Genomic DNA, 13,784 nt, shown 5'->3' on the forward strand with positions numbered 1-13,784 from the left:
TCTAACTACAGTTTTGCAGTTTTTGAGATACGTGTATTTTTTCTCATCAATACATTCTAATACAGGACAGTAATCTGAATTCTGACTCCAGACAAGTCTGTAACAAACATCTTTCAACTTCAGAAATATATTGCAGTGATGTTTATCTAATGAAGTCAGCTGTCAATGTGATGCCACGTTGCAGCTATTTTGTTTAATGTTTTTTATTTATTCAAATTCAAGCCTGTTATGTAAGTGGCAGTGCCAACAGCCCCTCCAGTGCTGTGCTCTGGTATAAATATGTCTGCTTCTCCACTGCAACTCTACAGACCTGCCTCGACAGCTCCAGACCAGCAGACACCATGAAGACTCTCGTGCTCGTTTTCTCCCTGGCTCTCCTCTGCGGCTGTGAGTATTTTATTTCTTAGCAGACGATATCATGTTATTTTTTACATACAATTACCCATTTATACCTAGTACAACCCTGCCGCCTCTCTCTGTTCACTGCTCTCTCTCAGAGTATCACTGCGATCGGAGCTGTTTCTGTAGGCTAGCTCTGTCATGCAGGTTTCTGATGGCAATGCCGATCTTTATCAAGGTCAATGCTTTTGTTTCCAAAGAGTTGTTGGCTCACAAATAATTTGGGCTGATTGGTGATATTCACCTGGAGTTCTGCTATTTGTCCACTTTGTAAAAATATATATTAGGGCTTCTGGTTTTGGGTTTTTATTTTTGTCACCCTGTGAAGTCCTTTTTAAACATGTTTTAAGCCAATTTGCTTTCTTTCTTTCTTTTTTTTCTTTCTTTCTTTCTTTCTTTCTTTCTTTCTCAAACTCTAATTACTAAAGGAAGTTGTTTGTTTTTACTCTCATATATATCTTGATTGAGTTCATAAACAAGCTTCCCTGCGCGCTTATTCCACCTGATTGTGAGCCTGCATTTCATTCTGGCTTCAGTCTAATCATTGCTGAATTCCGCTTATTATCTTCCACACTTAGTTTCTAGGAGTAGTGCTACTAGTTTGTTTTCTCCTGCTAATTTAACCATGCTTCTCTATATCTGGCACGCAGGCTTAGCAAATCTTCTTCACTTTTAATTGTTGTTGTTTTCTCTCCTTTTATTACTTATTATTATAATTCAGTTCTATTATGATATTTTATTGTATATTTTTCTATTGTATTGAATATTTTTATTGTTAAGCGCTTTGTGAGGGTGGCTCACCTTGAAAGATGCTATATAAAATAAAGTTTGATTGATTGATTGTTTGTACCTGAATTATTCATTTGTAAATACAAATGTCAGCACATGTAATTTACAGAATTCTGAGCCCAGTGCTGATTCTCAACATTGTGTTTTTCAGATGCAGAGACACTTGTGTGTAATGTTAGTGGTGTAGGTACCAGTACATGTCGTGAAGGCCTTGATGTTTGTTTCAGTAAGTCTTTTAAAACAAAGCTTATGTGTTGAAATGGGGTCACTGTGTCCCAATCGTCCCGTAACATTTATATTATCATATGAGAAAAGGGTAAGAGGGGGAAGCCAGTTTATTTTATTCCAAGCCACTGGTGTCAGACTCCATTCCTGTAGGTCGGTACTGCAGTGTCTGCTGGTTTTCATTCCAACTTCTGCTCTCAATTACTTAATAATATTTTAGGACATAGATTAGGGGTTCAGTGTATCTATCTAATTAAATAATTAGAACAAAGAAGTCATTGAGGAGGACTTGTGTGGAATGAAAACTAGCAGACACTGCACTGCAGGATCAGAGTCTGTCTGACTGACACCCCTGCTCCAAATCAATCCCTGCAGCCACGGCACTGGAGAGGCTGTACAGCAGTCATTCCCAAACCTGTCCCGGAGTGCCCTCCCCCTAAACCCCCCCCCCCCCCCCCCCCCCACTGGTTTTTATTCCAACTGAGCTGCTCTCAATTGAATATTCCAAATTGGGAGAAAACAGGGGTAGAAATAATTGCTGATTCCAAATAAAAAAATATTACAATGAAGTAGCCCACAAGACTTCAGCTTCAGAGAGCGAGACACTCAGTGAGTTACTCAGGCAGAGCTAGAAATGTTTCCATCAGACTGCAAATGAAAGAATTCATGCTTCTATTTTTTGTCCTTGTATAACTAATTTTTTTAACTGTTTTTGTTTTTCAGAAAAAACTTTTTCTTTTGCAGGTAACCCTGTTACGATTAGAGGATGCATGTCTTCAAAAAGTTGTAATGCTCAGCTGAACTGTTGCAAAAGCAACAAATGCAATGCATAATTATCATGCTTCCAAATGCATCCTTGAAGGAAATAAAATCTAAAGCATCTTACCCTGTGTCTCTGGTCCTTCTTCTCTGTATTGATAGATTGTATTTGCTTAAGTTTGTAATTGATAGATCTTGCATCAATATCATGTGTTTCTCATATAATTCTTAATTTCTCTTAAGAGAAATACTTTAATCATCACAGCATGCTTGCCCTGCAGTTCCATTGCTCCCCCTACTTAGAACAGAACAATAAATTACTCAGATCTCTCCAGACCATTGTCACCTTTTTGGAGACGCTTAACTTCAAATAACTGGTATCTTCCAGGACCAGTTGCATATCTGTTTCCTGTGTCTGTTTCTTAATCTAATCAAGAATCACTTTTAAATTTCCAAAGACCATTTTGCCATTCATTGATTATACAGAGTTTCTTAAACCTTAAACCTATTCTACAGCCGCGGTCTGTAGAGGAGAGGAATTGAAAAAAGGGGGAAAATCAAATCACAGATACATTCCAACCATCTGTATTAGTAAAATTAAAAATTACATTCAATCATTCATTTTCCCCAGAGCTGGTTTCTGTCCTCTTCATGAAGTACAGGGTACAGTCTCTGATGAGCGCTGGTTTCTGTCTCTTCATGAAGGACAGGGTACAGTCCTCTGATGAGCGCTGGTTTCTGTCTCTTCATGAAGGACAGGGTACAGTCTCTGGTGAGCGCTGGTTTTCTGTCTCTTCATGAAGGACAGGGTACAGTGTCTGGAGGGCGCTGGTTTCTGTCTCTTCATGAAGGACAGGGTAAAGTCTCTGATGAGCGCTGGTTTCTGTCTCTTCATGAAGGACAGGGTACAGTGTCTTATAGGGCACTGGTTTCTGTCTTTCATGAAGGACAGGGTACAGTGTCTGGAGGGCGCTGGTTTCTGCCTCTTCATCTGCACCTGGCTTTGAGCAGTGAGCTGAAGTTTGATGGCACTCGAGTTGATCTTCACTGTGGCCAGCAGCTCCTTCATCCTCTTTATCTTCTCGCTGTGGAAAGTGACGACCGGCCTGGGGGACCGGGGGGCGGGTGGGGGGGGAGGAGGGGGAGGCCGGGCTGGTTGAGCCTGGTCTGGTTGCGGGCCCCGTCCTCCCCGCAGGCCCCTGCAGCAGAGCGGCGGTGATTTTTCTCGGGGGCCAATTTCATGTGCGGGGCCAGAGGGGGTTACTTGGGTTTTGGATTCACCTGGGTGTGGGTTTTGTCTGCCTGGGGGTGTGTTTGACCGTGTCCTGCCTGTGTGTTTGTGTGTGTGTGTATATGTTGTGTGAGCGTGTCTGCCTGTGTGTGTGTGTGTGTGTGTGTGTGTGTGTGTGTGTGTGTGTGGTCTGTGTGTGTTTGTCTGCCTGGGGTGTGTGTGTGAGCATGTCTGCCTGTGTGTGTGTTTGTGTATATGTGTGTGTGTTTTGTCTGGCCTGTGTGTGTGTGTGTGTGTGTGGTCTGTGTGTGTTTGTCCTGCCTGGGTGTGTGTGTGTCTGCCAGGGTGTGGTCTGTCTGGGTGTCTGTATGTGTGTGCGTGTCTCTCCCTAAGTGGGTGTGTGTCGGCCTGGGGTGTGTGTGTCCTGCCTGCCTGTGTCTGTGTGTGTGTCTGCCTGCCTGTGTGTGTGTGAGTGATAGAGTGTCACTGTGTGTGTGTCTGCCTGAGGGTGTGTGTGAGTGAGAAAGTGTCCACTGCGTGTGTTTGTGTGTTTATGTGTGTGGGTAAGAGAGTCTCACTGTGTGTGTGTGTGTGTGTGTGAGAGAGTGAGAGGGAGTGTGTTTGTGTGTGTGTGTGAGTGAGTCCTCACTTTGTGTGTGAGTGAGTCTCACTGTGTGAGTGAGTGAGTGAGTCTCACTGTGTGTGTGTGAGAGAGTGAGTCTCACTGTGTGTGAGTCTCACTGTGTGTGTGTGTGTGTGAGAGTGAGAGGGAGTGTGTTTGTGTGTGTGTGTGAGTGAGTCTCACTGTGTAGGTGTGTGTGAGTCTCACTGTGTGAGTGAGTGAGTCTCTCTGTGTGTGTGTGAGAGAGTGAGTCTCACTGTGTGTGAGGCTCACTGTGTGTGTGTGTTTCTGAATGAATCTTCACTGCGACCAGCAGCTCCTTCATCTTTTTCATCTTCTCGCTGTGGAAAGTGACGACCGGCCTGGGGACCGAGGGGCGGGTGGGGGGGATGGAGGGTGAGGGTGCGTCTGTGCCTGTGTATGTGTGTGTGTGTGGTGTGTGTGTGTTTGTGTGTTTGTGTGTGTGGGCAAGAGAGTGTCACTGTGTGTGTGGTGTGTGTGTGTGTGTGAGTGAGGCTCACTGTGTGAGTGTGAGTGAGTGAGTCTCACTGTGTGTGTGTGTTTCTGAATGAATCTTCACTGCGACCAGCAGCTCCTTCACCCCCTTCATCTTCTCGCTCATCCTTCTCTAGGTGTGGGTGGGAGGTGGGGGTGGGGGGTACTCCAGGACCAGGGTTGAGCTCATCCTTCACTAGCACAGTGCCTGAGGCAAATGCAAAAACTAAACTGCTCTGCCTCGCCTGCACGAACAAATATTATTAAATCACCAGCCTGGAGCTGCTAGCGAAGTGTTATTCATTTGCACCTATCGGCACCTCCCCTATAAAAATATACCATGGTACTTGTTCCAGTGGATTCTGGAACAAGGTAAGTTATAATGTTATCAGTGTGAAAGTACAATGGTGTACTGAATAATATATGTATTGTATATGTATACCTATCCTATTTAGACCATCAATGTACTGTACTGTGTTATGGTCCTATAATACTGTATCACCATAGTACAGCATTGTATTTTTTTATTTCTAAAGTATCATGGTATCTAATTGCAACACCATACTGCGGTGCTATGTCTAGTGCTATGGTATAGTGTAGCTGTATACCATTGTGTTATTATGGTTGTACTGCATTATAGTACCTTAATAGGTCATTGTCCATTGGTGGTATAGGTTGTATACAGCACCATTGAACTTTAACACTGTTACCATCATACCTTGTTCCAAAATCCAGTGGCACAGGAACCTTGGTACATTTATATAGGGTCTTGTCGAAAAGCAGCAATTTTTGTAGCAACAACCTGTCAGTTAGTTAGTTAACTGGCATAATAATGATTTGATAAACACATCAGAAACATTTATTAACACAGCTGCTCACTCAGGGCCTAGTATTGCTGTTTGACAGATACTACCCTTTATTAAGAGACCTGCACTCAAGGAAAAGGCAAATTGTAGCCTGTGTGTCCAGCATCTGGTTGCTCAATAGCAGCCTCTTCTTAACACAGAGCCCCCCCCCCAATACATTTTCTATTTCTCTCCAACATGCCTTCCTGTAATTATGTGTGTCTAAAATACACTGTAAATGACTAGGGCAGCAGTGTGGAGTAGTGGTTAGGGCTCTGGACTCTTGACCGGAGGGTTGTGGGTTCAATCCCCAGTGGGGGACACTGCTGTTGTACCCTTTAGAAAGGTACTTTACCTAGATTGCTCCAGTAAAAACCCAACTGTATAAATGGGTAATTGTATGTAAAATAATGTGATATCTGTATAATGTATAACGTGATATCTTGTAACAATTGTAAGTCGCCCTGGATAAGGGCATCTGCTAAGAAATTAATAATAACTATAAGATGGATTATGAACAAAAGGAAGTACTGGAATTGAATTACAGTCATTTAGTTACTAATGCATTAACAAAGAAATCATTTTGTGAAAGCAGCAATGAATATGCCCATTTCTCCATTCCGTTTCAAAATGTTCTGTATCTGCGTCTCTCCAACACCACAATTTTCAGTCATTTTCTGTCTTTCCAAGTTCAGTAACTTTAATTCTCTCATCAATGGTCAGATCCTTTCGTTTCTCCATGTTTTCTCTATTCCTTTACAAGAGAGCAACAGATAAAAGCCGATTAAAATGGTTTCGAGTCCATTGCTGAGCACGAAAATTGATGTCACTGGTCGTGTTAGACAGGTGGTCTCTTAATACGGGTAAATAAAAGCAGAAATATCATTGTGTGGCACGAGGACGGGGTGCCTCGCAAGCCTTTATAGCCCCAACCTAAAAATGGCTAATGTCACTCATTGTAACTTATGTAGTCTGCCAATTTATGCCACCCAGTGCTTTACAGGGCACTAGGACCCTAGATAAGATTAGATAAAATGTTAAAACTTTATCCCCTTCTAATCACAGGTTCAAATTCTGACTAGCTTAAAGCAGTTTGCATTGCCAAACCAAACCAAGCAAGAGTGCAAGAGACAGCTTTTAAAAGTAATTACAGCAATGGGTTTATTGCACGAAACAGTAGAACATACAGGGTAGAAAGACTCCACCACTTGGCTAGGAGCCAAAGTAACAAAGAAAATGATAAACGGGGCTCCCTCTGTTGGCTCGGAGCCAAAGTAGCCAAAAAAACAAAAATACACCACAAAAAATATAATAAGTGTCCAACAAAAAATCTAATGTTCAATCAAAAACACAGGGGTAAAGTGCAATTCATGTGCAAACGCATATCCAGCGTCCTCCCCGTGGCAGACAGTCCGGCACCGGATAACCGAACATCTCCCCGATTGGAATCACAACTAAAGAAAATAAACAACAAAACACACAGGAATCAAACACAAATCCAAACCATAATTCTCGCTACAGTTGCTCCCACCCTATACTCCAGCTCCCCCTCCCTCACCTTCTATAGTTTGTTTGCTTGCTATAAAAACAGTGCAATAATGGCTATCTTTAATTTACATAAACAGACGAAGAAATGGAATCCAATTAAGGCCAGACACAAAATACCAAAAACAGTAAAATACGCATCCAACGACAAACAACAAGACAAGGCTAAAAGTACGGGATTTTTCTTCCTCAAAAAAACGAAACTAGATTAGAATAGCACTTATCTCAGGTACACAATTCAATGTTAATTACATCAGTTCGGGGTGACTAAATGAATCTAAAGCTGCAGCATGCAAAGGAACAAACGTGTATGAAAAATAAAATAAAAATAAAAAAGAGAAAACAACACATATTTAAATGCACACGTGGGTACATAATCCTAACACTAAATGAGAAATGCTGCAGCCCCATTCGTCACCCCGTGTGACAATTGGGATGAACTTAAAGTGTTCACATGAGCAGGTGGTCTTTAAATAAAGGTGAAGTGCCGCTTATTCAAGTTTACCATGGCAATACCCTTGTAAACTGTGGTAATAACACAGCATACCAGAGGAAATCATTGTAAATGACAGTCATTCAGAGTAAACCATGGTGAACGTGAATAAGGGTCACAGGATCAGGTTTGAATCCTTGGATATGAGGGTTAAAACAAACAACTTTTTCCTCTGGTAATAATTACACTTTGATTATTTTTAATATAAAAAATGCAATTCTTGATATCAGAATATTACAGAACGACGATAGTCACATTAGAGACAGGAAAGGTGATTACGAACACAAAAGAAAGTAAAAAAAAAACATGAAAAAGAAATAAATAGAAAGTGTGAAATTAACCAGCAATGCAAAATAAATGTGCAAACAAATATCAAGAAGTCAGATAAAGCAAACGTGACTATTCCCTGTGTCTGGATCGTCTACAGTGTGTCACACAGTGGTAGGGCTGCACTTTGTTGTAGAGATACAGTGTAAAATACAGCAGAAATAATTTACACTAACTGAAACACGGGGTGTATAAAGAGGAGATATACTGAACCAGCAGAAAATAAAGTTAAACAACAAGGACGCTAGCTCTGTAAACAAACAATAAAGCACATAGGTACAGTAAATAAAAAGAAGAGGATCAGTAATACAAATCAAATAAATAAACAGTAATCAAAATAATGAGAAGAAACAATAATCGACGCTCAGGTCCTAGAAGACAAGAAACACAAAGAGTGAGACAGAACGGCATTTCAAACTGGAACCTAAATTGAAATAAATGAAAGTTTAAATGAACCATCCTTAGCTACAATGAATAATGGTGCTTAAATACCCGCATGCGCATCAAACAATTGGATTATATTAAGAATAAATTGCAGCCAGTCACTATTTTCTGTTTATTAATATTCAATCGTCAATATTATCATGCAAATACAATCAAAGCATCATCCCGTTGCTCTATTGATAAATTAATAGAATCGTACATTTAGACATAAACCCATTTAAAAACATCTTCATAAACAACCAGGGCCATGGTGAACCGGTTTACCTGATCAGTTTGTAGTTAAGAACGACCCCGGAAAACAAAAACAGACTCGGCATTCACCATTCCTCAAACTTGCTACCACATCCATTTTATATAAGAACATAAGAACATAAGAAAGTTTACAAACGAGAGGAGGCCATTTGGCCCATCTTGCTCGTTTGGTTGTTAGTAGCTTACTGATCCCAGAATCTCATCAAGCAGCTTCTTGAAGGATCCCAGGGTGTCAGCTTCAACAACATTACTGGGGAGTTTGTTCCAGACCCTCACAATTCTCTGTGTAAAAAAGTGCCTCCTATTTTCTGTTCTGAATGCTCCTTTGTCTAATCTCCATTTGTGACCCCTGGTCCTTGTTTCTTTTTTCAAGTCGAAAAAGTCCCCTGGGTCGACATTGTCTATACCTTTTATAATTTTGAATGCTTGAATCAGATCGCCGCGTAGACTTCTTTGTTCAAGACTGAATAGATTAAATTCTTTTAGCCTGTCTGCACATGACATGCCTTTTAAACCCAGGATAATTCTGGTCGCTCTTCTTTGCACTCTTTCTAGAGCAGCAATATCCTTTTTGTAGCGAGGTGACCAGAACTGAACACAATATTCTAGGTGAGGTCTTACTAATGCATTGTACAGTTTTAACATTACTTCCCTTGATTTAAATTCAACACTTCTCACAATATATCCGAGCATCTTGTTGGCCTTTTTTATAGCTTCCCCACATTGTCTAGATGAAGACATTTCTGAGTCAACATAAACTCCTAGGTCTTTTTCATAGATTCCTAATTCAATTTCAGTATCTCCCATATGATATTTATAATGCACATTTGTATTGCCTGCATGCAGTACCTTACACTTTTCTCTATTAAATGTCATTTGCCATGTGTCTGCCCAGTTCTGAATCTTGTCTAGATCATTTTCAATGACCTTTGCTGCTGAAACAGTGTTTGCCACTTTTTTGTCATCTGCAAATTTAACAAGTTTGCTTACTATACCAGAATCCAAGTCATTAATGTAGATTAGGAATAGCAGAGGACCTAATACTGATCCCTGTGGTAGTCCACTGGTTACCTCGCTCCATTTTGAGGTTTCTCCTCTAATCAGTACTTTCTGTTTTCTACATGTTAATCACTCCCCAATCCATGTGCAGGCATTTCCTTGAATCTCTACTGCGTTCAGTTTGAGAATTAATCTTTTATGCGGGACTTTGTCAAAAGCTTTCTGGAAATCTAAATAAACCATGTCATATGCTTTGCAATTATCCATTATCGATGTTGCATCCTCAAATAGGGGTTCCTAGTATCTTCCTTTTGCATGGTCCTAGTGTCCCACATGCTACATTCCACCCCCGCTAAATGAATCAATGCCACATCAATTAGCCCAAGGAAACTTGCCAAGTACGAAAACAAGCATAAGGGACATTGCTACAGTTGCTGGATGACCTGGACACAGGAAGATCTGTAACCTGAATTTTTACCTCCGCCCCTACCTGTCGGCCGTGAGACATTGCAGCTTGTGGAAGATGATGAGGGTTGGGATGGTAGCCTGCTGTGGTCTCCTTTGTCCCTCTAGTTGGCTCATTCAATACAGGGAACTCCTCAACATCAGGAACAAGCATCATCCTCTCTGCTGGGTTATCTTGTGGGTCAAGTGGCATCCACTGCACCTCTAAAATAATGGCGTCCTCATCAGAATCACAATCCTCCATGCTAAAATAATCAAAGGGAATACCTGGATCTAAGACCTCATTCTCCTCTTCCCCGGGTAGTGAGCAGTGTGCTGGACACAGCTCAGTCCGATGGACTTGCTTCACTGGGCAAGCGACCTCTACTGGAGCAATCGAATACACAGGTCCCTGGTCAGTGGGACATCGTACAACTCGGTAAAGGGTAGGGTTCCAGGTCCTGGATTTTATTGCGTCCTCTTCTCCAATGATCTTTCTGGTAAACAAGCTGGCCCTCCTAAAGCACAATCCCTCACCTTGCTGTTATGAGCCTTCCCCCTCTGCTGAGCTGTTGTTTCCATATGGTGTTTAGCACTTTGATACACAGATCTTCAGATTTTCCTGTTGTTCTGCCATCCAGTCTGTACCTCTGCCCCCTGCTGGCCTCTGGCCACATCCTCCAAACAAGAAGTCCATCCACGGTTAATTGAGGTTCTCTGCCAAACATTAAAACACAGGGAGACTGGCCAGTAGACTGATGTGGTGTGGTATTATATGCAAAGAGTACCTGTGGTAAACACTCTGTCCAGCATTGTTTCTTCTCAGAGGGGAGGGTGCGCAAAGGGTCATGTAAGGTCACGTTGAAGCGTTTGCATTGACCGTTACCTTGCGGCCAATATGGAGTTGTCCTAGTCTTGTGAATGCTGTGCAGTTGGCACAGTTGTCGAATGAGTTCTCCCTCAAAACATCTGCCTTGATCAGAGTGGATCTGTTGTGGGACCCCAGTGGTAGAGAATTCCATCTTCCTCCAAAATCCTATCCCCCTGACGGAATAACTCCAGCACATCCCCAGACAGCTTTGATTGGGCAAATTGTTAGTTGAATTGAGTGTTAATAAATTGAGTTGGAAAAAAGTAATGCAGACACAGGGGGGTCCCCAGGACCAGGATTGAGAACCACTGTTCTAAGGTATATATTAGGCTGTTTCAGAGAACTTTTGAATCATCAGCAACTCACTGACCTGCCCAGTGGTGGTTACTTATGTTGTCTAAAGTGAACCCACCTGTTAAGCAGTGTGTGCTGGAAAGCTTGATCAAAACATGGGTGAAGTAAGAGCGCCGTGGCGGTCTTACCTGACAGAGAGAGGTAGCAGGGTTGTGCTAGAGCAGCAGTGTGAGATAGTCGTTAGGGGGCTCTGGACTCTTGACCCGGAGGAGGGTCGTGGGTTCAGCTCTTACTTTCACTAAAAACATAGTTTTTTGTATATAATAATATACTATTGTGGATATTAAGAATTGTATTTTTATATAAAAAATGAATACTGATAATTCTTGATATTCAGAATTACATTTCTGATATTAACAACAAAAATTGCTGATATTAAGAATTGCATTATTGATATGAGAAATTCAGGAAATTCATTTTTTCAAGATGACAGAAATGTCCTGAAGTAGACCACTTTAATACTCATACACTCCGGGGCCCATGGCTATTAAAGTGCTCTAACTACAGTTTTGCAGTTTTTGAGATACGTGTATTTTTTCTCATCAATACATTCTAATACAGGACAGTAATCTGAATTCTGACCCCAGACAAGTCTGTGACAAACATCTTTCAACTTCAGAAATATATTACAGTGATGTTTATCTAATGAAGTCAGCTGTCAATGTGATGCCACGTTGCAGCTATTTTGTTTAATGTTTTTTATTTATTCAAATTCAAGCCTGTTATGTAAGTGGCAGTGCCAGCAGCCCCTCCAGTGCTGTGCTCTAGTGCTCCAGTGTGCTCCAGTTTATTTTATTCCAAGCCACTGGTGTCAGACTCCATTCCTGTAGGTCGGTACTGCAGTGTCTGCTGGTTTTCATTCCAACTTCTGCTCTCAATTACTTAATAATATTTTGGGACATAGATTAGGGGTTCAGTGTATCTAGCTAATTAAATAATTAGAACAAAGAAGTCATTGAGGAGGACTTGCGTGGAATGAAAACTAGCAGACACTGCACTGCAGGACCAGAGTCTGACTGACTGACACCCCTGCTCCAAATCAATCCCTGCAGCCACGGCACTGGAGAGGCTGTACAGCAGTCATTCCCAAACCTGTCCCGGAGTGCCCCCCCCCCCCGCCCCGCACCGCCCCGCCCCGCTGGTTTTTATTCCAACTGAGCTGCTCTCAATTGAATATTCCAAATTGGGAGAAAACAGGGGTAAAAATAATTGCTGATTCCAAATAAAAAAATATTACAATGATGTAGCCCACAAGACTTCAGCTTCAGAGAGCGAGACACTCAGTGAGTTACTCAGGCAGAGCTAGAAATGTTTCCATCAGACTGCAAATGAAAGAATTCATGCTTCCTATTTTTTGTCCTTGTAGAACTAATTTTTTTAACTGTTTTTATTTTTCAGAATATACAGTTGAAGATATTACGTTTAGAGGATGCTTGTTTTCAAAACGTTGTTATGCTGCGCAGTACTGTTGCAAAACCGACAAATGCAATGCATAATTATCATGCTTCCAAATGCATCCTTGAAGGAAATAAAATCTAAAGCATCTTACCCTGTGTATCTGGTCCTTCTTCTCTGTATGGATAGATTGTATTTGCTTATTAGGAAGGCCTGTAATTTGATTGTTTATGGAAGCCCTAAACTGCAAGATGAAAACAAAAATAGTGGGATTATCTCATACGTACGTGATAATAACTGGTACTATATGATCTCGTACACATGTGATAATAACTGGTACTATATGATAACTACATGATCTAGTACACATGTGATAATAACTGGTACTATATGATAACTATATGATCTAGTACACATGTGATAATAACTGGTACTATATGATAACTATATGATCTAGTACACATGTGATAATAGCTGGTACTATATGATAACTATATGATCTAGTACACATGTGTTAATAACTGGTACTATATGATAACTACATGATCTCGTACACATGTGATAATAACTGGTACTATATGATAACTATATGATCTCGTACACATGTGATAATAACTGGTACTATATGATATCTACATGATCTCGTACACATGTGATAATAACTGGTACTATATGATAACTACATGATCTCGTACACATGTGATAATAACTGGTACTATATGATAACTATATGATCTTGTAGATATGTGATAATAACTTGGATGTACGAGAAAACTGTATGATCTTTCACATACGAGATAGCTTTCTTGAACATCATTGTGCACACGCCAGTTATCATCACGCACGTGCCAGTTATCATCGGATAAGCGCCAAATCTCTCACAGTGATTTGCGCTGCCTCTTCATGAAGGACAGGGTATAGTCTCTGGAGGGTGCTGGTTTCTGTCTCTTCATGAAGGACAGGGTATAGTCTCTGGAGGGTGCTGGTTTCTGTCTCTTCATGAAAGACAGGGTATAGTCTCTGGAGGGTGCTGGTTTCTGTCTCTTCATGAAGGACAGGGTATCGTCTCTGGAGGGCGCTGGTTTCTGTCTCTTCGTGAAGGACAGGGTATAGTCTCTGGAGGGTGCTGGTTTCTGTCTCTTCATGAAGGACAGGGTATAGTCTCTGGAGGGCGCTGGTTTCTGTCTCCATGAAGGATAGGGTATAGTCTCTGGAGGGCGCTGGTTTCTGTCTCCATGAAGGACAGGGTATAGTCTCTGGAGGGTGCTGGTTTCTGTCTCTTCATGAAGGACAGG

General features: G+C 41.4%; 1 long non-coding RNA gene across 2 annotated transcripts; it reads left to right on the forward strand.

Annotated features, from left to right (window-relative positions):
- Positions 1–241: 241 nt before the first annotated feature.
- Positions 242–12,642, forward strand: LOC117414295 (uncharacterized). 2 transcript variants are annotated; one of them, XR_009311449.1, is made up of 3 exons: positions 242–387; positions 1,340–1,414; positions 12,493–12,642. It is a non-coding gene; the product is annotated as an uncharacterized LOC117414295 (long non-coding RNA). The 2 variants fall into 2 exon arrangements; XR_004546177.3 differs by lacking the exon at positions 12,493–12,642 and adding an exon at positions 2,137–2,298.
- The last annotated feature ends 1,142 nt before the right edge of the window (positions 12,643–13,784 follow it).

The sequence above is a fragment of the Acipenser ruthenus genome, chromosome 42, assembly GCF_902713425.1.
Source record: "Acipenser ruthenus chromosome 42, fAciRut3.2 maternal haplotype, whole genome shotgun sequence".
Lineage (NCBI taxonomy): Eukaryota > Metazoa > Chordata > Actinopteri > Acipenseriformes > Acipenseridae > Acipenser > Acipenser ruthenus.